The sequence below is a fragment of the Hordeum vulgare genome, chromosome 4H (assembly GCF_904849725.1).
Source record: "Hordeum vulgare subsp. vulgare chromosome 4H, MorexV3_pseudomolecules_assembly, whole genome shotgun sequence".
In the NCBI taxonomy this organism is placed as follows: domain Eukaryota; kingdom Viridiplantae; phylum Streptophyta; class Magnoliopsida; order Poales; family Poaceae; genus Hordeum; species Hordeum vulgare.
In genome coordinates this window covers 555,236,934-555,258,209 of record NC_058521.1, presented here as the reverse complement: position 1 = coordinate 555,258,209, position 21,276 = coordinate 555,236,934, and positions in this window count along the sequence as shown.

Here is a 21,276-nt window from a genome sequence, read left to right as displayed (position 1 = left end):
TCACCAATCCACTGCCTACGAGTCTTTTACTATAGGTCCTCGCTACGTTACTTTGCCTAGGCTTGTCCCTTGCTACAAGAGGGATTGGGCCACTTTGCTGCTGTCACTACTGCTGTTACTTGCTGTTGCTGTTGCTACTGCTGTTACTTGTTACTTTGCTGCTGCTACTACTACCGTTCCTTGTTACTCTGCTGTTACTTGTTGCAAGACTTTGTTGGCGCTAACATCCCGTCAACAGGGCCTTTTCTGGCGCCATTGGTGGGAATTGCCAAAGCTTTTTCTGGTGTCGTTGCTATCATACTACCTTGCTACTGATACTTTGCTTGCAGACACTAATCTTTCAGGTGTGGTTGAATTGACAACTCAACTGCTAATACTTGAGAATATCCTTTAGCTTCCCCTTGTGAGCGAATCAATAAATTTGGGTTGAATACTCTACCCTCGAAAACTGCTGCGATCCCATACGCTTGTGGGACATCAAGGCTTTTTCTGGCGCCGTTGCCGGGGAAGCACAACTATATTCTCTGAGTAACTTGGGATTGGCGTCTGTTGATCACTATGAGGAATGCGAAAGATCCAAGAACTAAAATCCTACCTTCCACTACGAGAAGAGGTAAGGAACTGCCATCTAGCTCTCCACTTTATTTACCTTCAGTTCTGAGTAAGTTTGCGACTTCGCCTCCTGCTAGAAATCTTGATATGTCGCCTGTGCTTGATGATGCTACTTCTGCTACTTATGATGCTATGCTTGATACTATGCCTGATGATGCTATGCTTGATACTATGCCTAATGATGCTATGCCTGCTATGCCTGATACTGCTTTTCCACTTGGTGGCCTTGATGCACATATTGCTAGAATTGCTGCTAGATGTGATGATACTTCTGAAACTGTTGATACTATTGAAGTAGAACCTGCTACTATGCCTAAATTGCCTGTTATGCCTGCTACACGCTATGTTATGGAGGGAGAGATAGCTGAGGACTTTCTTCCGTGTAAGGATAGCTATGATGTTGAGAAACTTCTGCGCAAGTGGAAAGAAAAATCTGTGAACGCTAGGATGAAATACGACCCGAAGTTTGCTACTTCGCCTATGTTTGTGACCGATAAGGATTATGAATTCTCTGTCAACCCTGAGTTAATCACTCTGGTCGAATCTGATCCTTTTCACGGTTATGAGTCTGAAACGGTTGTAGCCCATCTTACCAAACTGCACGATATAGCCACCCTATTCGCTAGTGAGGAAAAGATCCGCCACTACTATATGCTCAAGTTGTTTCCTTTCTTGCTAAAGGATGATGCTAAGACCTGGTTCACTTCTCTTGCTCCTGGTTGTGTGCGTAGCCCCCAGGATATGGTCTACTACTTCTCTGAAAAATATTTCCCTGCCCATAAGAAGAAAGCTGCCTTGCAGGAATATACAACTTTGCTCAAGCTGAAGAAGAGAGTCTCCCACAAGCTTGGGGGAGGCTTATCCAGCTACTGAATGCTTTGCCGGATCACCCTCTTGAGAAGAATGAGATACTTGATATCTTCTATAATGGACTTACTGATGCTTCCAAATACCATCTAGATAGTTGTGCCGGTAGTGTTTTTAGGGAACGAACCGTAGAACAAGCTGAGATTATACTGAATAATATCTTGTGCAATGAGAATGCTTGGAATATTCCCGAACCACCTCCTAAGCCAACTCCGAAGAAAAGAGGTATTATATTCCTCAGTCCTGAAGATATGCAAGAAGCCAAGAAATCTATGCGAGAGAAAGGCATTAAATCTGAAGATGTCAAAAATCTACCACCTATCGAAGAGATCCATGGTCTCGATAACCCGATACAGATAGTAGAAGTAAATTCTCTCCGTAGGTTTGATGAGAGTGATATTCCTTTTGATAAACCAGCTAGCTTATGCATGGATGAATTTGATAACTTCGTTGCCAAACAACAAAGTTTCAATGATTATGTTAGCAGACAATTGGAAAAGAATGCTCGTATGCTTAGTCATTTAAGTGCTTGTGTGGACAGAAATGTCAATGATCTTAAGCTTCTGAGTAAGCATGCATCCATGGTTACTACTCAGGTAGAACAAGTACTTAAAGCTCAAAATGACTTGCTCAATGAGTTGAATGAAAATTCCGTCAGAGTCGTCACTAGAGGCGGTAGAATGACCCAGGAACCTCTGTATCCTGAGGGTCATCCGAAGAGAATTGAACAAGAGTCCCAAGGAGTTAGCACTAATGCACCTAGTCATCCTAGAAAGAAGAAGAAGGATGATAGGGACCTGCACGCTAGCAATCTTGTTGCTGCTATACCTGAGAGTCCAAACGATGCCTCTGTTTCTGATGCTGACACACAATCTGGTGATGAACATGAGCCTAATGATAATATCAATAGTGATGTTCATGAAGATGCTCAACCTAGCAATGAAAAGGATGTGGAGATTGAACCTGTTGATCTTGATAACCCACAGCCTAAGACTAAGAGATACGATAAGAATGACTTCACTGATAGGAAGCACGGTAAAGAAAGGGAGCCATGGGTTCAGAAACCTATGCCCTTTCCTCCTAAACCATCCAAGAAAAAGGATGATGAGGATTTTGAGCGCTTTGTTGAAATGATCAGACCTGTCTTTCTGCAGATGCGTTTGACGGATATGCTCAAGATGTCTCCGTATGATATGTACATGAAAGATATTGTGACTAATAAGAGGAGAATACTTGATCTTGAGATCTCCGCCATGCTTGCTAATTACACTTTCAAGGGTGGAACTCCTAAGAAACTAGGTGATCCTGGAGTGCCCACTATACCTTGCTCCATTAAAGGCAACTACGTTAGAACTGCGTTGTGCGACCTTGGAGCCGGCGTTAGTGTTATGCCTCTCTCTCTTTATCGTAGACTTGAGCTGGATAAGTTGACACCCACTGAAATCTCTCTGCAAATGGCCGACAAATCAACTTTTTTCCCTATCGGCATTTGCGAGGATGTGCCTGTCGTGGTTGCTAACACCACTATCTTAACAGACTTTGTTATCTTGGATATCCCCGAGGACGATGCCATGGCTGTCATCCTCGGAAGATCCTTTTTAAACACTGCAGGGGCTGTTATAGATTGCAACAAAGGCAATGTCACTTTCCATGTCAACGGTAATGAGCATACGGTGCACTTTCCGAAGAAACAATATCGAGTACATTGCATCAATGCTATCGAAAAAACATCATCGATTCCTATCGGGAGCTTTGAATACCCTATTCCTCGTGTCAAGATGAAGTATGACTTGCTCGTTGGGGAGATTCACATCCCCATTGAGGTGACTTAGTGACTATTCAAAAATTCTCTGTTCTCTTTTGCGATTCGAGAAAGTTTTGTCGAGGGGACTTGATCAACCCCATTGACGGATTTCTTTCGATGACCATGAGATGGATGAATCAAAGAGCCACAAACCACTATTCCAAGATTTCACTTTAGGTTGCTTAGAAGAAAAATGATAGGTTTAGTTTAGTTTTCCCTGTTTTCTGTTTTAGCGTCCGGTAGAAAAGTACCTCGAAAATAAAAGTTCTCCGAACGCTGTGAAAATCTAGTATGATTTTTTCTGGAATATTTGAAAAATACTTGGACAAAGAGTCTGTCTAGGGGCCACACCAGTGGTCCAGAAGCCCTAGGGGCGCGGGCACCCCCCTGGCCGTGCCACCCAGGCTTGTGGGGCCCACAGGCACCCCCTCCACTCATTCTTGCTCCCATCCTATTCTCCTACCTCCACAAAAAATCGTTTCGCAGCTCAAACCCGTGTTCTTGCTCCTCTTGCTGGGATTTTCGATCTCTTTGCTCAAATCACCGTTCTCCGAACTGTTTTGGGGAAATTACTCCTTGGTAAGTGACTCCTCCATTGGTCCAATTAGTTTTTGCCCTAGTGCCTTATACTCCGCGTATTTTTGCTGCCTTGGTGACCATGTTCTTGAGCATTGCATGCTGATTTTAGCTGGTCCCAAGTAGATTTGATGCATAATATGATCTCTAGGCACTTGTGGGAGTAGTTGCTACAAGTTTAGTTGAACCTTGTTCACCTTTCCTTTGGGTCACTGGAAATTTCAGAAAAGGAAGATGTTCAGGAGAAACTTTCATGGTGGTTCCTCAAGCAAGAGAGGTCCCCATCTTGCGATTCGGGAGCCTGATCCTTACAACCTAGGGACGCGCAGGTACAACCATGCGAATGGCCTTCTAATGAATTTATGATTGAGACAGGCTTTGAAGATGAGTTTGATGCATTTGTTTGCAACGTCGGACTCAAAGAATTCATCTCCGATAAATGTGAACAGTATGTTGCTCTCACTGCCTCTTTCGTTCGTAGATTCAAATTTTCAGCTGGCCGTGAGCCGTCGGTACTGTTTGATCTCTATGATAAATCGTATACCATGGATTTAGAGGATTTCAGTAGAATTTGCAAAATACCTATTTGGGGTAACCTCAATGATCCTCCTAAATCTTCGGTTAGAGATTTTTGCGCTGGTATTACGGTTGGAGAAACTAGAGACATTACGCAAGCTACCATGGGGAGTATTCATTTTCGTGCCTTGCATTACTTTGCCCTCTTCATAGGAAGATGCATTAAAGGCAAGATTGAGCATTGTCACCTCTGCACACCCGACCTTAGTATCCTTAAGAGCGCAGTGACAGGTGACAAAAGCTTCAACATGGGAGCTATTATAGCAAGGAGGCTGAATAAGAATGCTATTGATGGGGATTTCTTTGGCGGCATCTATGTCACTCGCATAGCAAAATTTTTGGAGTACCCATCTGCGCAGGAGATCCCCCGCTCCATACAACTTTCCTTGACCGCGTCACTATGACATGCTACCAGTTCCTTGAGAGGGATGATGAATCCCTCCTATACCGATTGATATTTAACCGGCAGCGTGTTTTCCATATTACCCTTCCTGCTCCTGCTCTCTTTGACTTTCAGGTAAAACAGTGATATTACATAACCAGAGGAGAGGCAAAGGAGTATGAGAGGGAGGCGACGGCTGCTCGTCTCCGTGAGGCAGCTATTCAGGCAGTGGCTGCAGTGCTCCCGTATAACCCCGATTATGATTTTGGGTTTCGCCAGGACCATCCTTGGGAGTAGACCAAGTTAGGCCAAAAGCCTAAGCTTGGGGGAGTACGTGTTCTCACCGACTTTCCATTTTTGCTTATGCTTTCACTTTGTTAGCCGGTGTTCACACTTCGCCACTGTATCATCCATGCTAGTTTATTTTCTTTTTCTCGTTTTCTTTTCGTGTGCCCGTCTAGTTTGAGAAAAACCAAAAAGATTTTCCTTTTCTTCTTTTGCTTGTTGGGAGCTTTCCCGTGTAAATAGTTTTCTTTTTCTTTGGGTCAAGGTAGAAGATATTGGTTACAATGTTTAGTGGCTCTTGCATGCATACCTGTTTAGCTTCCATAGAGTCTGCAGATTCCAGCTTTAGTCCAATGCACAAGCACTATTATTATTGTTCACATCGTTCGGTCGTGCAAGTGAAAGGCAATAATGACGATATATGATGAAGTGACTGAGCATGGAAAAGTTGGTATGAACTTGATCTATTTTGTTTTTGTAAATATGACTAGCTCATCATGCCTGATTCAGCTTTGTTGTGAGAGAAACATGTTTGCAATGACAACTTAGAGATCATAGTTGCTTATGCCATGCTTATTTAGCTAGGAGCTTATAATGGTTTGTCTTGGATGCCCACATGAATGTTGAGATTACTATGATGTAGTATGATAGGATGGTATCCTCCTTTGAATGATTCAATTGGCTTGACTTGGCGCATGTTCACGCATGTAGTTGAAACAAAATCAACATAGCCTCTGTGATGTTCATGTTCTTGGTGATTTATGTCCTACTCATGCTTGCACTCAATGTTAGTTACTCTCAATGCATTTTGATGACTGTTTTCGCTCTCTAGTTGGTCGCTTCCGAGTCTTTTGCTAGCCTTCACTTGTACTAAGCGGGACTAGTGCTTGTGCATCCACTTCCATAAACCCAAAGGTGTGCCATATGAGTCCACCATACCTACCTATGTGCGGTATCTACCTGCCGTTCCAAGTAAATTTGCATGTGCCACTCTCTAAATCTTCAAGAAATAATTTGTTTTGCATGCCCGAACCGCTCATGTGGTGACAGGGGGCTATTGGTATCTTCCATGCTAGGCGTGTTATCCTCGATATGTGTTTATTCACTATCATTCACGAGAAAGGGGCTGGTAATTGGAATTCCCAGTTCCATACTCAAATCGAAAAGATAATTACAAACAAAACTCCCCCGGGATTGATGTTCGTTTGGACGGTACCCGAGGATTCGGCTAGCCGTGGAGTGTGATTGATTGGTGGTGGGGGAGTCAAAACTTTACTTTTCTGTTTGGGAACCGCCTATAGCATGTGTAGCGTGGAAGATATTGAGAACTCTTAGTCATTGTGTTGACAATGATAGCATGCCACCCAAAATTATTATCTCTATTTTCAAAGCTTGAGCTCTGGTACCTCTGCAAATCAATGCTTCCCTCTGCGAAGGGCATCTCTATTTATGTTCCTGTTGAGTCATCCTGCTCTTACAAAAGCACCAATTAGAGAGCACCTCTGTCATTTTTATGCTTTAATTTTAACTGTGTTGAGTATGACTATGACTGGATCTTCATTGCCATGAATTACAATGTTTAGTTAGCCCTTGGTCTTTTAAGGTGCTCTGCATTTATGTTTTGCGGTCTCAGAAAGAGCTAGCGAGATACCATCTATTCGTACTGCTTCATGTTGTTTTGATTGAAGTGTTGACACTTGAGGCTTATTATTATTTGCTCGCTAGTTGATTATGCCATTGATATGAGTTTACCGTGAGACCTAGATGTCATTTTCTTATGTGGTTTGATTGTGATGTTGCTGAAATTCTGGTTATGAGTTAGACATGATTGCAAGAACAAGATCAAACAGAGTTCGTCAAAGTTTTTCTTTTGTCTCTCTCAGTTTGTCAACTGAGTTGCTTGAGGACAAGGAAGGCATTAAGCTTGGGGGAGTTGATACGTCTCCATCGTATCTACTTTTCCGAACTCTTTTGCCCTTGTTTTGGACTCTATTTTGCATGATTTGAATGGAACTAACCCGGATTGACGCTGTTTTCAGTAGAATTGCCATGGTGTTGTTTTTGTGCAGAAATGAAAGTTCTCGGAACGTCCTAAAAAATTACGGGGATTTTTTCTGGAATAAAAGAAAAATACCTGCTCAAAGATCCACGTGAGGGGGCGTGCCAGTGGGCCACAAGCCCCTGGGCCGCGGCCACCCCCTATGGTCGCGCCATGAGGGCTTGTGGGGCCCACGTGGCACCACTGCCCCCAATCTCAGTCCTATATCTTCTGTTTCGGCTGGAAAAAAAATCAGAGAGAAGGTTTCATCGTGTTTTGCGATACGGAGGCGCCGCCACATCCTGTTCTTCATCTGGAGGGCAGATCTGGAGTCCATTTCGGGCTTCGGAGAGGGGAAATCGTCGCCATCGTCATCATCAACCTTTCTCCATCGACAATTCCATGATGCTCTTCGTCGTTCGTGAGTAATCTCATCGTAGGCTTGCTAGACGGTGATGAGTTGGATGAGATCTATCATGTAATCGAGTTAGTTTTTGACGGGGATTGATCCCTAGTATCCACTATGTTCTAGATTGATGTTGCTACTACTTGGCTATGCTTAATGCTTGTCACTAGGGCCCGAGTGCCATGATTTCAGATCCGAACCTATTATGTTGTCGCCAATATATGTGTGTTTTAGATCCTATCTTGCAAGTTGTAGTCACCTACTATGTGTTATGACCCGGCAACCCCGGAGTGACAATAGCCGGAACCACTCCCGGAGATGACCATAGTATGAGGAGTTCATGTATTCACCAACTGTTAATGCGTTGGTCCGGTTCTTTATTAAAAGGAGAACCTTAATATCCCGTAGTTTCCATTAGGACCCCGCTGCCACGGGAGGGATGGACAATAGATGTCATGCAAGTTCTTTTCCCTAAGCACGTATGACTACATACGGAATACATGCCTACATTAGATTGACGAAAGGGAGCTAGTCACATATCTCTCCGTGTTATAGCTGTTACATGATGAATCACATCCGTCACACTCATCCATCACCAATCCACTGCCTACGAGTCTTTTACTACTGGTCCTCGCTACGTTACTTTGCCTAGGCTTGTCCCTTGCTACAAGAGGGATTGGGCCACTTTGCTGCTGTCACTACTGTTGTAACTTGCTGCTGCTGTTGCTACTGTTGTTACTTGTTACTTTGTTGCTGCTGCTGCTACTGTTCCTTGCTACGCTGCTATTACTTGTTGCAAGACTTTGTTGGCGCTAACATCCCGTCAACAGGGCCTTTTCTGGCGCCATTGCTGGGAATTGCCAAAGCTTTTTCTGGTTCCGTTGCTATCATACTACCTAGCTACTGATACTTTGCTTGCAGGCACTAATCTTTCAGGTGTGGTTGAATTGACAACTCAGCTGCTAATACTTGAGAATATCCTTTAGCTTCCCCTTGTGAGTGAATCAAGAAATTTGGGTTGAATACTCTACCCTCGAAAACTGCTGCGATCCCATACACTTGTGGGACATCAACGGCGTGTGGCTCTGGTGGCTCCGGGGGCGTCGACGTGGGCAGGAGATGGCGGCGAAGTGGGGCGACGACGAAGTGGGCGAGGGATTTGGGGAAGAAGTGGTGCTCGGGGGGGGGGGGGGGACAGAAACCGCACGGGGGTTAAGTCAAACGTAGGAGTAGCGCGGGTAGACAAACAACGCTATATCTAAGTTAGCTATAGAGCTTTTTGGAAAACGTGCTATTGCTATAGCTATTTATTTTCCTTTTGATTTTCTTTTTTCCTTTTCCCTTTCTATAGCGGGGGTTTACAAAACGCACTATTGCTACATTGTCTATAGTGCATGTTCTGAATACACGCTACTGCTATGCCTTTCTCCTTTATTTTTCTTTTTCTTTTATTTTTCTTTACATTTTCGTTTTTCCTTTCTCCTTTTTCTGTTTCTTTCATTTCTATTTACTTTTCTATTTGTTTTTCATTGTATTTTATTTTCATTAGCAGTAACACTCTTCCACGAAAACGCGCTCCTACAATAATCTTATCGGTAGCGCGGTTTTTCAAAGATCGCTACTGCTATTAGTAGCCTACCGGCTTAGTAGTGGGAATTTTAGTAGTAGCGCTTTCCTAAGAAAACGCGCTACTTCTACACACGTATCTATAGCGCGGTTCACGTGCATGCGCTACGGGAAATTAGCAGTAGCGCTTTCTTTTAACAGGTGCTACTAGTAAGATTCTGTGTATAAGCTTTTCCCTAGTAGTGATGGTAAGCTTGAGGAAGAAGTATATGTTGCTCAGCCCCCAGGTTTTGAAGACCCGAACCATCTAGACAAAGTCTTCGGACTCAAAAAGGCATTCTATGGCCTCAAGTAAGCTCCTCGTGTGTGGTATGATACATTGAAGGAATTCCTTGTGAAGAAAGACTTCAAACCAAGTTCACTCGATCCCACTCTTTTCACAAAATCCTATGATAATGAACTATTTGTATGCCAAATATATGTGGATGATATTATATTTTGTTGTACTAACAAACATTACAGTGATGAATTTGCCTACATGATGAGTGAAGAATACCAAATGTCCATGATGGGGGAGCTGAAATTCTTCCTAGGTCTTCAAACTCGTCAACAACGCAATGACATCTTCATCTGTCAAGTGAAATACCTCAAGGATGTCTTGAAGAAATTCGGCATGAATGAATGCAAAGGTGTCAAAATTCACCTCTCCACTAACGAAAATTGTATAGATTTCGATCAGCAGGTATATCGCTCTATAATTGGCTCTTTATTGTACCTATGTGCATCTAGGCCAGACATTATGCTTAGTGTTTGTATGTGTGCATGTTTCCAAGCAAAACCGAAGGAATCACATCATTAGGCTGTGAAACATATTCTTCGATATCTAGCTCACACACCAACACTTGGATTATGGTACCCCAAGAGCTCAAATCTTCACCTCGTTGGATATTCTGATTCTGACTATGCTGGTGACCGTGTGGATCGAAAGTCAACGTCGGGCACATGTCATTTCCTCGGACGATCCTTAGTCTACTGGTCCTCAAAGAAGTAGAACTGCGTATCACACTCCAGTGCTCAAACTGAATACATTGCTGCTGGATCTTGTTGTGCTCAACAGTTGTGGATGAAGCAAACCCTCAAGGACTATGGCATCAACTTGAAGAATGTGCCCCTCTACTACGACAATGATAGTGCAATCTAGATCACCTACAACCCAGTACAACACTCGAAGACTTAGCACATCCAGATTCTTCATCATTTTCTTCGTGATCATGTACTCAAGGGCAATATCATCATCGACCATGTGAAGACTGACGGACAACTAGCAGATATCTTCACTAAGCCCTTGGATGAGAAAAGGTTTTTCAAGTTGTGTTGCGAGCTAAATATCCTAGAATCTTCGAATGTTTTGTAAAAATACACACACCCTAACACTTTTGCAAAATTGATGACTTAGATGCGCAACACACAACGTAACGTTTTTCTTGAATCAATGAAGAATAACACTGTAAGTGTGAATAAATTAATGAAGAATTTAATTCTCACGGTCCTACAACAATTGTACGATACGCCTGAAATTACTATTCTTATACGGTGGGTCACACCACCACCAAACTTTGAAACTCTTCAAAGTTGAAATTCTTGAAAACTGAGACTTTTTCAAATTCCTCAAATTTTTCAAAGTCTTCAAAATTTTCAGTGTCTTCAAAATTTTCTGATTGTCTTCACTGACTATATATGAGCTTTCAATGTCCTCAACAACATTCACTTATTGCTAAGTTTTGAAGTTGGATTTTCATCTAAGTGAATGTGATCGAACCCGACTCCCCTCTATGCTAAGCTCAACCCAAACTATTCTCAATTCTTCATATGCGTTCTAATTGACACTTGTTCAAAGTCCTTGTCAGCTCAAGACTTTGCAACAAAATACTCAAAAATTTCAAACTTAAATTTTTCTGACGTTACCGCTTTAACTGCACCCAATACTCATGATAGGATAACCATGATCTCCACTATCTCCATCGCTTCATACGTGGGTAACACATGTCATGCAGAGAGGAAAGGCTAGGGACAGTTTGATCCGAAAGTTTTGCTTCACACCGTTTTCACCTGAGCTATAAATAGGTCCTCCAGTGAAATCTCATCCCCTCGCTTTCATCTTCTCTTGCTCGAGCTCTACCCTAGCGCCGCTGCTGGAAATCTTCAACGTCGGTGAGGAAGAGCTTTGCTGCCTCGACTTCGTCATCACCGGACTCACACCGACTGCGGTTCATCTCCCTCTGCCGTCGTCGTAGCTGTCTTCAGTCACCGAGTTAGGGCACTGGAGATTTGAACTGACGAGCTTTAGTTTTCACTTCCTCAGTTCGTCGTGTTCTTCACACAGGGTAATTAAAATCTAATTTTACTACCCGTGTTGATCCATTTATATTCCTTAGATATGTGAAATATGTTATTCCTCAAAAAATCCTTCAGATGATCACAATCCATGTCTAAAACACCTGATGAATTTCTCTAGGTTACTAAATTCTTCATGAGATTCCTCAATAGTATAATTTTCCGAATCTGCAATGATATACTTTTGGCTCCGTATGAGGCGAAGGAAGTCAAAACCACGCTCTTCCAAATGTTTCCAACGAAAGCACGAGGGCCCGACGGCTTTCCTGTGCACTTTTTCAGCAACACTAGGACATATGTGGTGAAGTGGTGACCAAGGCAGTGTTACGCATTGTCAAAGGGGAGGAAAGCCCTGCATGCTTAAACGACACAATGTTGGTACTTATTCCTAAGGTAATCAATCCGTCGCTATTGTCTGAGTTTCACCCAATAAGTCTATGCAATGTTCTCTATAAGATTGCCTCGAAAGTTCTCTATAACCGCCTTAAGCAGATTCTTCCGGAATTTATACGTGAAGAACAGTCAGCGTTCGTTCCAGGGAGGCTCATAACTAACAACATCATCTCTGCTTACGAATGTTTGCATTTTATGAAGCAAAACATGGACGAGAGTAATAGCTTCTGTGCGCTGAAACTTGATATGATGAAGGCCTATGATCGAGTGGAATGGTCTTATCTGAAATCCGTCATGGAGAAACCAGGGTTTGCAGCATCCTAGGTTTCTGTTGTCATGAATATTGTGAAGTCAGTTTGTTCCTCAGTTATGTTCAATGGGACCAAATCAGAGATTTTTAAACCATCATGTGGTATTCGACAGGGAGATCCAATCTCTCCATACCTTTTCTTGTTAGCAGCAGAGGGCCTTTCGTGCCTCTTAAAATCTCAAAACCACTCATCCCAACTCAGCGGCATTAAGATGGCGCCGTCGGCCCTGGCGGTGAACCATCTTTTATTCGCGGATGACAGCCTGCTATTTTTTCAGGGCGAGTATCAACGGAACGGAGGAGGCATCCAACCTATTGGATATATATTGCTTGACGTCGGGCCAACGAGTGAACAGAGAGAAATCTTCTATTTTCTTTAGTAAGGGCTGCCGTGAGGTGGTTCAGAATGCGGTCAAAGGTTTCCTTCATGTACCTAATGAATCTTTAAGTGACAGGTATTTAGGTTTGCCGATAGATGTGGGTCACTCGAAGAAAGGTACCTTCAAATATTTGAGTGGCAGAGTTTGGGACAAGGTTAAAGGGTGGATGAGCAAGTGCCTTTCGGTAGGAGGAAAGGATGTTCTGATAAAGTCAATGGCCCAAGCTATTCCGGTTTATTCCATGTCGTGTTTCAAGCTCCCTAGAGGACTTTGTGAGCATATCAAATCAATCATTCGCAAGTTTTGGTGGGGGAGTAAACAGGGGAGAGGAAACCGACATGGGTATCATGGGATGTGATGACTAGGCCTAAAAATTTGGGTGTACTTGGTTTCAAGGACCTTGATATTTTCAACCTAGCACTTTTAGCCAGGCAATATTGGAGGATTATGCAAGCCGGGAACCTTGAGCGTAAGAATTTTAAAAGCAGCCTATTTTCCGGACAACTCTATACTTGATGCTCAACAAGGTTCACGACCTTCACAGATTTGGAGGGCTATCATGGAGGCGAGAGACTTGTTAAGACAAGGTCTCATTTGGAGGATAGGTAATGTCCAAAGCACGAACATATGGAATGACAACTGGATACCTAAGGAGACTACACTGAGGTCGATCACCTCGCTTGTGCCAAATCCACCGTAGCTGTTCTCGGAGTTACTGATTCTGGCAACAGCGACTTGGGATGAAAATCAGGTACGTGCGATCTTTCTACCCATTGATGCCAATGCAATACTAAATATCCCCACATGTACTAGCAATACGGAGGATTTCTGGGCATGGTCACCAGAGAAGAAGGGTATGTTCACTGTCTCATCGACGTATAAATTCTTGTTGAAAACCAAGTTGCAGCGAGAGGAATGGCTGCAGGGAAGGAGTGGATCATCTTACACTTAGCGCGATGAAAACTCATAGTCATCTCTTGGGAATTTGAAGGTCCCATCAAAAAAAATTATGGCGTCTTGCTCACCATTCACTCCCTACTACCGATGTGCTGAAGCATCGGAACTTGTCTGTGGTGGATGCATGCCCACTTTGCGGTTGTCAGTACTTGTGGCGACATGCTTTGGTGTCATGCAACCTGTCTCCATGCATTTGGGCGCTCTCGGAATATAAGTTGGTATCAAAGATGTCAAAGAACAACGAACCCAACTCAAGGCTTTAGCTATTCGAGCTTGCTGACACATTAGATCATGCAAACTTCACAAGGCTTGTGATAACCCTTTGGGCTATTTGGTATGCAAGGAGAAAATCAGCCTACGAATCCATCTTCCAGAGTCTGCAGCAAACAACCTCCTTCGTGAATAATTTCATAGAGGAGGTGCGGCAGGTGTCAGCTCATAATGTTACTACTGCACCAGGGGGAGCCATACCAGCTCAACCACAGCGGTGGTTACCCCCTTGAGATGGTTGCATGAAGATTAATGTTGATGGAGCGGTAGCACGGTCGCACCATGGGGGGAGTGGCATCGGTATGCAGAGATCAGACGGGACTTTACTTGGGGTCCTCGGCATTTCTTTTCCCAAATGTTAATGATCCACAACACCACTCTTTTCCCCTACGCCGCCAGGCTAGGGTTTCCTCTCCTCTTAGGTGATCGCGATCGCCTCAGAGTCTACCCAAACACATCTAGCCTCCGACTACCACCTGATCGTCCGCGCCCTCCGCCGTCCCCTACCGGCCTGTCTCAATGGCAGGATCGGCGAACGGTGATGGCGTCCCCCTCCGACGCCCACTCTGCCACGAGCGGCGGTGACTTTGATGCGACCGTGAAGATGGATCTGGGCAAGTTCTACGATCACCTGGACCTCAATGATGAAGTGTTCGAGGACGTAGCGATTGATGAGGATGATCCCGAGTTGCAGGCAAGTGTCCGCTGGCTTGCCCTAGCGACGGTTCACACGAACAAGAGCTTCAGTCCGTCGGCCTTCTACAAGGATATGAGAGCTGCATGGAATCCAGCGCAAACAGTGAGAATTCAGCCGGTTGGGCCAAATCGGTTCGTTGTCCAGACGTCCTGTCCGGGAGATTGGGAGTGCATCATGTTGCAAGGACCATGGTTATTCCGCAATATGGCGGTGCTCATGTGCCAGTATGATGGTTTTAGTAAGGCGGAGGAAGTTGAGATGGTGCATATGCCGATATGGCTCCAAATCCACAAGTTACAAGACCCCTACTGTAAGCAACACATTGTGGAGAAGCTGCTGAAAGGAGCATGAGAGATCATGGAGATGCGTCTGAACGAAAACACAAGAGGTGATTACGTGAGGGTGAGGGTGAAACACGATACCCGACAGGCCCTCACTAAATTTGTTAGTATTGTTCGAGCTGGGGTGAGGCAAGTATTCCTGGTTCGCTATGAGAAGCTTGCTAGGTTTTGCAAAGTTTGCGGATTCATTGGCCATGAGCACAAAGAGTGTGGGCTGGGGATCCACGACGAGAAGGCGCTGAAGTATGGGGATTTTTATATGTTGACAACCCTAGCCGTCCTCGTAAGGATTCCAAATCTAGCAGGGCAAAGGGCCAAGAGTCTACGTTGAATGGCACGCCCAAGAAAGGCAAGTCAGCTGCAGAATTTGGGCCAATAGACCCAGAGATAGCCGACACTGCTTCTAGCCCGGTGAAAATTCCACGCGCTAGGATGGAGATTGACAAAGATCCAAGAAAGCGTTTGAACATGGATGGGGTGAACCCTCTGGAAGCATCAGACAACCCAAAAGCGCTGCTCGCCATCACGGATGGGAGTGGCAATGATCAGCAAAAGGGGGCATCACCCACAAGCAGTAGCTCAAGCAGTAAGAGGATGAAACTAGCCTAGGAAAGTGACAATAATGATATATCGGCGGCCTCCCTCAAGGAGGACCGCTGGAAGCAATGAATATATTATCCTGGAACTGCCGGGGGGGACCGCCGGACAGTTCGTGAGGTGTTGGCCCTCTCAAAAGCCAATAACCTGAAGCTTGTATTTCTTTTCGAAACGAGGCAAGCTTCAAATAAAGTGCAGAGACTCAAGTGGAGACTTGGGATGAAAGGTTTTCATGGCGTTGATAGTGACGGAAGGGGAGGAGGTCTAGCTCTCTTCTGGGAAGAATCGTTGACAATAACAATCCTGGAATACTACAAGTGCTTCATCGATGTCCGGGTTGTTGATGGCGTCACAGGTGTCTCGTTGAGAGGGACCTTTGTCTATGGTGGACCGAGAGTTGAAAACAGACATATTATGTGGGGGCATCTGTCTAGGATTCGAGCCGTATCACAGGAGCCTTGGTTTGTGTGTGGTGACTACAATGAAGCGTTGTGGCAATACAAACACCTTTCTAGGGCAATACGGTCTAAGACACAGATGTCGACCTTTAGGGATTGCCTTATTGTGTGTGAGTTGGAGGATCTGGGGTTCTGTGGTATTCCATATACATACAACAACAGACAGTTTGGTGACTATAATGTGCAGGTGCGACTTGACCGCGCGTGTGCAGATGAGGCATGGAGAGACTTATTTCTGACAGCTAAGGTACTTCATTTGGCCACCTCCTGTTCAGACCACTCGTCGTTATTGGTGCAACTGCATGGGGTACCATACGTTCGGAACAAAGATCACAACTCGTGGTATGAGATCATGTGGGAGCGCCACCCAGCGTTCGCGGAAGTAATTGCCAAGGCCTCGGCGGATAACAAACCTACCGAGGGTCGGAACTCGGTTGCGAGTTCCCTGGCAGGGATGATGAAAGATCTAAAAAGATGGAGCAAAGAAAACTTTGGTAACGTGTTAAAGGAGATAGAAACTCTACGCTCGCAGCTCGCTGAACTTCAAGTGGGAGGGGCTGAACATTCTCAGATTCGACGAAAGATGTATGAGCTAGACGAGCTTCTGTATAGAGAGGAAATGATGTGGTTGCAGCAGTCACGCATCACGTGGTTGAAGGAGGGCGAGAGGAATACAAAATACACGCACAGAAGGGCGGTTTGGCCACTACAAGAAATATGTCAACTAACGACCTTTTGTCAGTGACCCTCGAAGGAATGGTCATAAATTTATGACCATTTGACATCATTTGGTCGTAAGCTGTCTGGAGGGGTCCTAGCCCCAAAAACCAATGGCCATTTTCATCAGAAAGGTCACCACTTGCTTACTAGAAAAGGTCATAAAGCGGACAGCACCTGGCACTGCTTATTTCTAGGTGACAATGACCAATATGAATGGTCGTTACTAGGCTGGTGACCAGCGGTGGTGGTGCTGACGCCACAGCCACCTCACCCATCGGTAGTTGTTGTCGTTGCTCTTGCTATCTACATCAGAGAGCTGAATTGAGATGTTGCATGTTGCTAACGAGTCGACCATACATCCTGCCATAACATCAGTGAAGCAAAATAGAAGCAGCCATAACGACATCCTGCCATAATTAACATCAAAAGTATAACACATTCGAACATAGTTCACAACAACAGGCCGATAACATAGTGCGCAAAAGTACAACAGTTCACAACGACGATGATAAACCGAGGATCATGGAGGGTGACAACTAAATGGGACCTAGAGCCTTCAGGAGGGTTGCATGCTCTGCCCTGGTCTTGATGTCTTGATCAACACTCCGCGATAAACCACGTGCATGCGACATCAGGTGTTCATAAACCCCATCCCTGGGCTTTGGCTTTGTGGTGCAGTATGGGCATCTAAACATTCCCCTCCTGAAGTAGGCCGCCTTCCCCTTCTACCTGATCTTCTGGGCTTCCTTCTCAATGAAGGACTCTTTGTTGTCGTCCTCCACGTCATCTCCAGAGTTATACTGCACACACAAATTAATTACGCACACATTATGCATTCATATAGGCATTATGGAGCCAGAACACACACTTCTCATTCAGAATGATGCAATGAACAAACATCAGATAATTCCAATTTACCAAATTTTAATGAACAAACAAAGAAAAAAGTCATGTACAGTAATCTAATTAAACAAACAACATTAAAACACTCTCTACATCAATTTCATTAAAAGCCCACCAACATGCATTCATATAGTGCTTACGCTGAACTAAAATAGTTGGGATTACCTCATACGGTTCGTCGTCGTCGTAGTCAGAGTCATACGGGCTCTTGAACCCAGTCTTGGTGAGCTTCCTCTTCATGCCTGCAACTTCCTTTTCCTACAATATAAGTAATTCGATTAGTACAAACTATGTAACACAGTATTCAAAAGGTCAAAGATTCAACAATGTGCTTCTAATCACATTCATAGTGATGTTGCATCAGCCACCCTATTCTCTGCACTGGGTCTGTCCTTTGTGCATTTCACTTATACAATCTTTCGATCCTTCATACAAAGATTTAAATGTCCTTTCAAAAAATCAAATTGTACTCTGTAACTATATGTTATGTATACACTTCTTTTGTCAGGACATGTGTTGGATGTCACAATGAAATTGGCCATGGACGTAATCAGCCAATATATGACTATACTGTAACTATATGCTTGTAATCAGCCAATATATGACTATGAGGTAGCTCTTTGTTGTTTTGTGTACTAATTAAGCAGTTGCATTGGTATTGAGTTTACCAACAAAAACATGCAGTTCTCCATGTCAGAAAACCATCCATATCATAAAACTTGTTACAAGGAGCGCTTTCATCCAAAATGCGATGTCTGCAAGCAATTTGTAAGTATCGCTTCATTATCTTTTCTTATCTGTTTGCATAAGATGATTCTCTCTGTTCTGCATTTTATATAGCAGAACATTGCACTATTGGGCTGCTCAACCCCTGTCGTGCCCCGGTGAGGGGATAACCACAACAAATCTATCAACATATCCGACACATAATAAAATCTAAGCACATGCAGCAATCAAGATCCCAATTCAAAACCTAACTCTTATTAAATCCTTACTAATAATCCCAATAAAATGCAAGAGAGGGGGCAGAATATATGAAAGCAGAGTGTGTTCTGCTCTCTGAATACTAATAATCCCAATAAATCCTTACTAATAATCCCAATAAATCCTTACTAATAATCCCAATAAATCCTTACTAATAATCCCAACACATGCAAAAGCAGAGTGTGTTCTGCTCTCTGAATATATGAAAGAAGAAAAACCTATCTAAATAATCTCCTTCTTATCAACGATAACTATGAAAGCACGGGAACGGGAAGCATTACAACATCCACATGCACAAATCAAGATTGAAATTAAAGAAATCCAAGTCTCAATATATAAATCTATGTAGCATTCAAGCACGAAACAACTATAAAAAACCCAGAAAACCCTATCTAAAAAACCCACCTCATCGTCGGCAGCACCGCTCGAGGTCGTGTCCTCCTGCTTCGGCACCTCCGCAGTGGCGATAGCGGTTGCGGTCGTGTCCTCCTCCTTTGGCACGGGCACCTCCTTCTCTTCCACAGCGGCGGCGACAGCGGTTGCGGTCGTGTCGACCTCCTCCTGCTTCGGTAGATCCGCAACGGCGACGGCGCGACGAGCGCCCTCCATTGGGAGACGGTGCGACGAGGGAGACGGTGCGACGAGGGAGACGGTGCGACGAGGGAGACGAAGTGGGAGACGAGGCGACGAAGTGGGATACGAGGGAGACGAGGCAACGAGGGAGACGAAGTGGCAGTTCCCTCTTTATATGATGTGACAGTTCCTGCAACGTGCCGTCCGCCACGTGCCGTCCGGGACATCTTACAAAAAAAACAAATGGCATAGACACCTTCAAAAAAACAAATGGCCCGCTCAAACCTGGTCGGCACGAACCGGTTCGGTCGGTCTTTGTGTCTCGCTCGAACCTGGTCGACCAAGCCAGTCTACTCTGCTCGCGCTCTGCCCCCCTCATCGTCGAAACTCGTCGGCCGCCACCACCTCCGCCGCGCCATGGTTTACAAGGATGAGAGTAGCAACGACCTATCGAGCCTGGACATCAGCTCTTCCTCGGACGACATGATGTACCGGGTAATTTGTCGAGCTAGGGTAAGGTTTAGGGTTTCGGTTTCTTCACGCTGGGGATTTATCTCTGTTTCTTGGTTCTTCTTTAGATCCCTGCTAGCATCGATGACAAAGACTACATGGGCATCGAGAATTTTGCCCTGGATGTTTGCTTGGAGCATGGGCTGCCGCCTGAGCGTCGCGTAGCATTCGAAGGATTTGAGACAGGGAGAAGATTTTTAGTGTGTGCTCAGCCGGTTAGTTCTATCTTCTTTAGTGATAGACATGCATGAAGCTTCTGTTTTTCTATCTGGTTCAAAAGATTCAGACTTTCAGTGTTTACTACATCACTGTCATTGTTTGTTTAGCTCAAATATTCAGACTGTCAGTGTTTACTACATCACTGTCATTGTTTGTTTAGCTCAAATATTCAGACTGTCGTTGTTTATTACAGCACTGTCATTGCTAGTTTAGCTAAAAGATTCTGGCTTGTTACAGCACTGTCATTGCTTGTTTATTACAGCACTGTCATTGCATGTTTATTACAGAATTCTGGCTTGTTATTTTCTGGTTATTTTGTATTGCTGAAGTACTGGTTATTTTGTATTGCAGCCACCTCAAAACTGTGGTTTTGTTGGTTGGGTAGACAAAGAGTGGCCTCCCACAATGCAAAATGCATTGTTAAAACTGTGGGAAATGTTGGAAGACAGCAAGAGTGTTAGGAGGGATGATAATTTGGAGAATTCACTGAAAATTCACCACCTCCCACGGGAGAAAAGAAATCTTGATGCAAACTATGACAAACTAGTAGAAGATGTGAATCAACTGCTCAACCTTGCAGAAGCTCAAGGCGGGGTCATTAGGACCCAGAAGGCAAATCATTTGAAGGAGAAGGACAAACTTAATGATGAAATTTTGGTGCTCAACCTTCACATGATGGTCTGAAGAAAGGAATTGAGAATCTGATTAAACACAGGGATGAGCTGAAGATCCAGATTGCTGATCAGTTGAAGGCATTGGAGAAGAACCAAGAGAAGTTGAAGATGACCAGGGACATTTTGGATGGATGAGCTGATCAGATGAAGATGAAGTCCATTATGCTATGGTTGATGTGTTGTTGTGTTGCTGTGTTGCTCTTTTGTACCAATGTTGCAATGCAAGATGATCAGAATCTCTATATTATGTATGATTAAGTGAGTCCACTATGCTATGTTTGTAACTGTACTATGCTATTGTTGGTGTGTTGTTCTTTTGTAGCAATGTTGTAATGCAAGATGAGAAGAATCTCTTAATTATGAATGATTAAGTGACTTTATCTTTGTTCAACCCAAGTATGTTGATAGATTGGTTGATCTTACTTGTTGTATCTTATTTGTTCATAGATTGGTTTAAGTGACTTCTTATTTGTTGCAAATATATTTAAGTGCCCATGAAAATTATGTGAAATTTGCTAGCTAAAGAGAACTAGACTGGTATATGTTATTTGTTGTATTATGTGAAATCTGCTAGCTAAAGAGAGCTCTTAATTTGTTGTATTATGTGTTTAAGTGTCCATGACAATGAAGTGTCCTAACATGTTGCTATAAACAGATCATGACCATCAATCACACATAAAAAGACATCATGACCACTAGTTGTTGATCTTCTGGCATAGTTTGTTGAAATGGTCTCATATTTTACATAATGGTGCATGTTGGAATGACAAACAATGTTGATTAA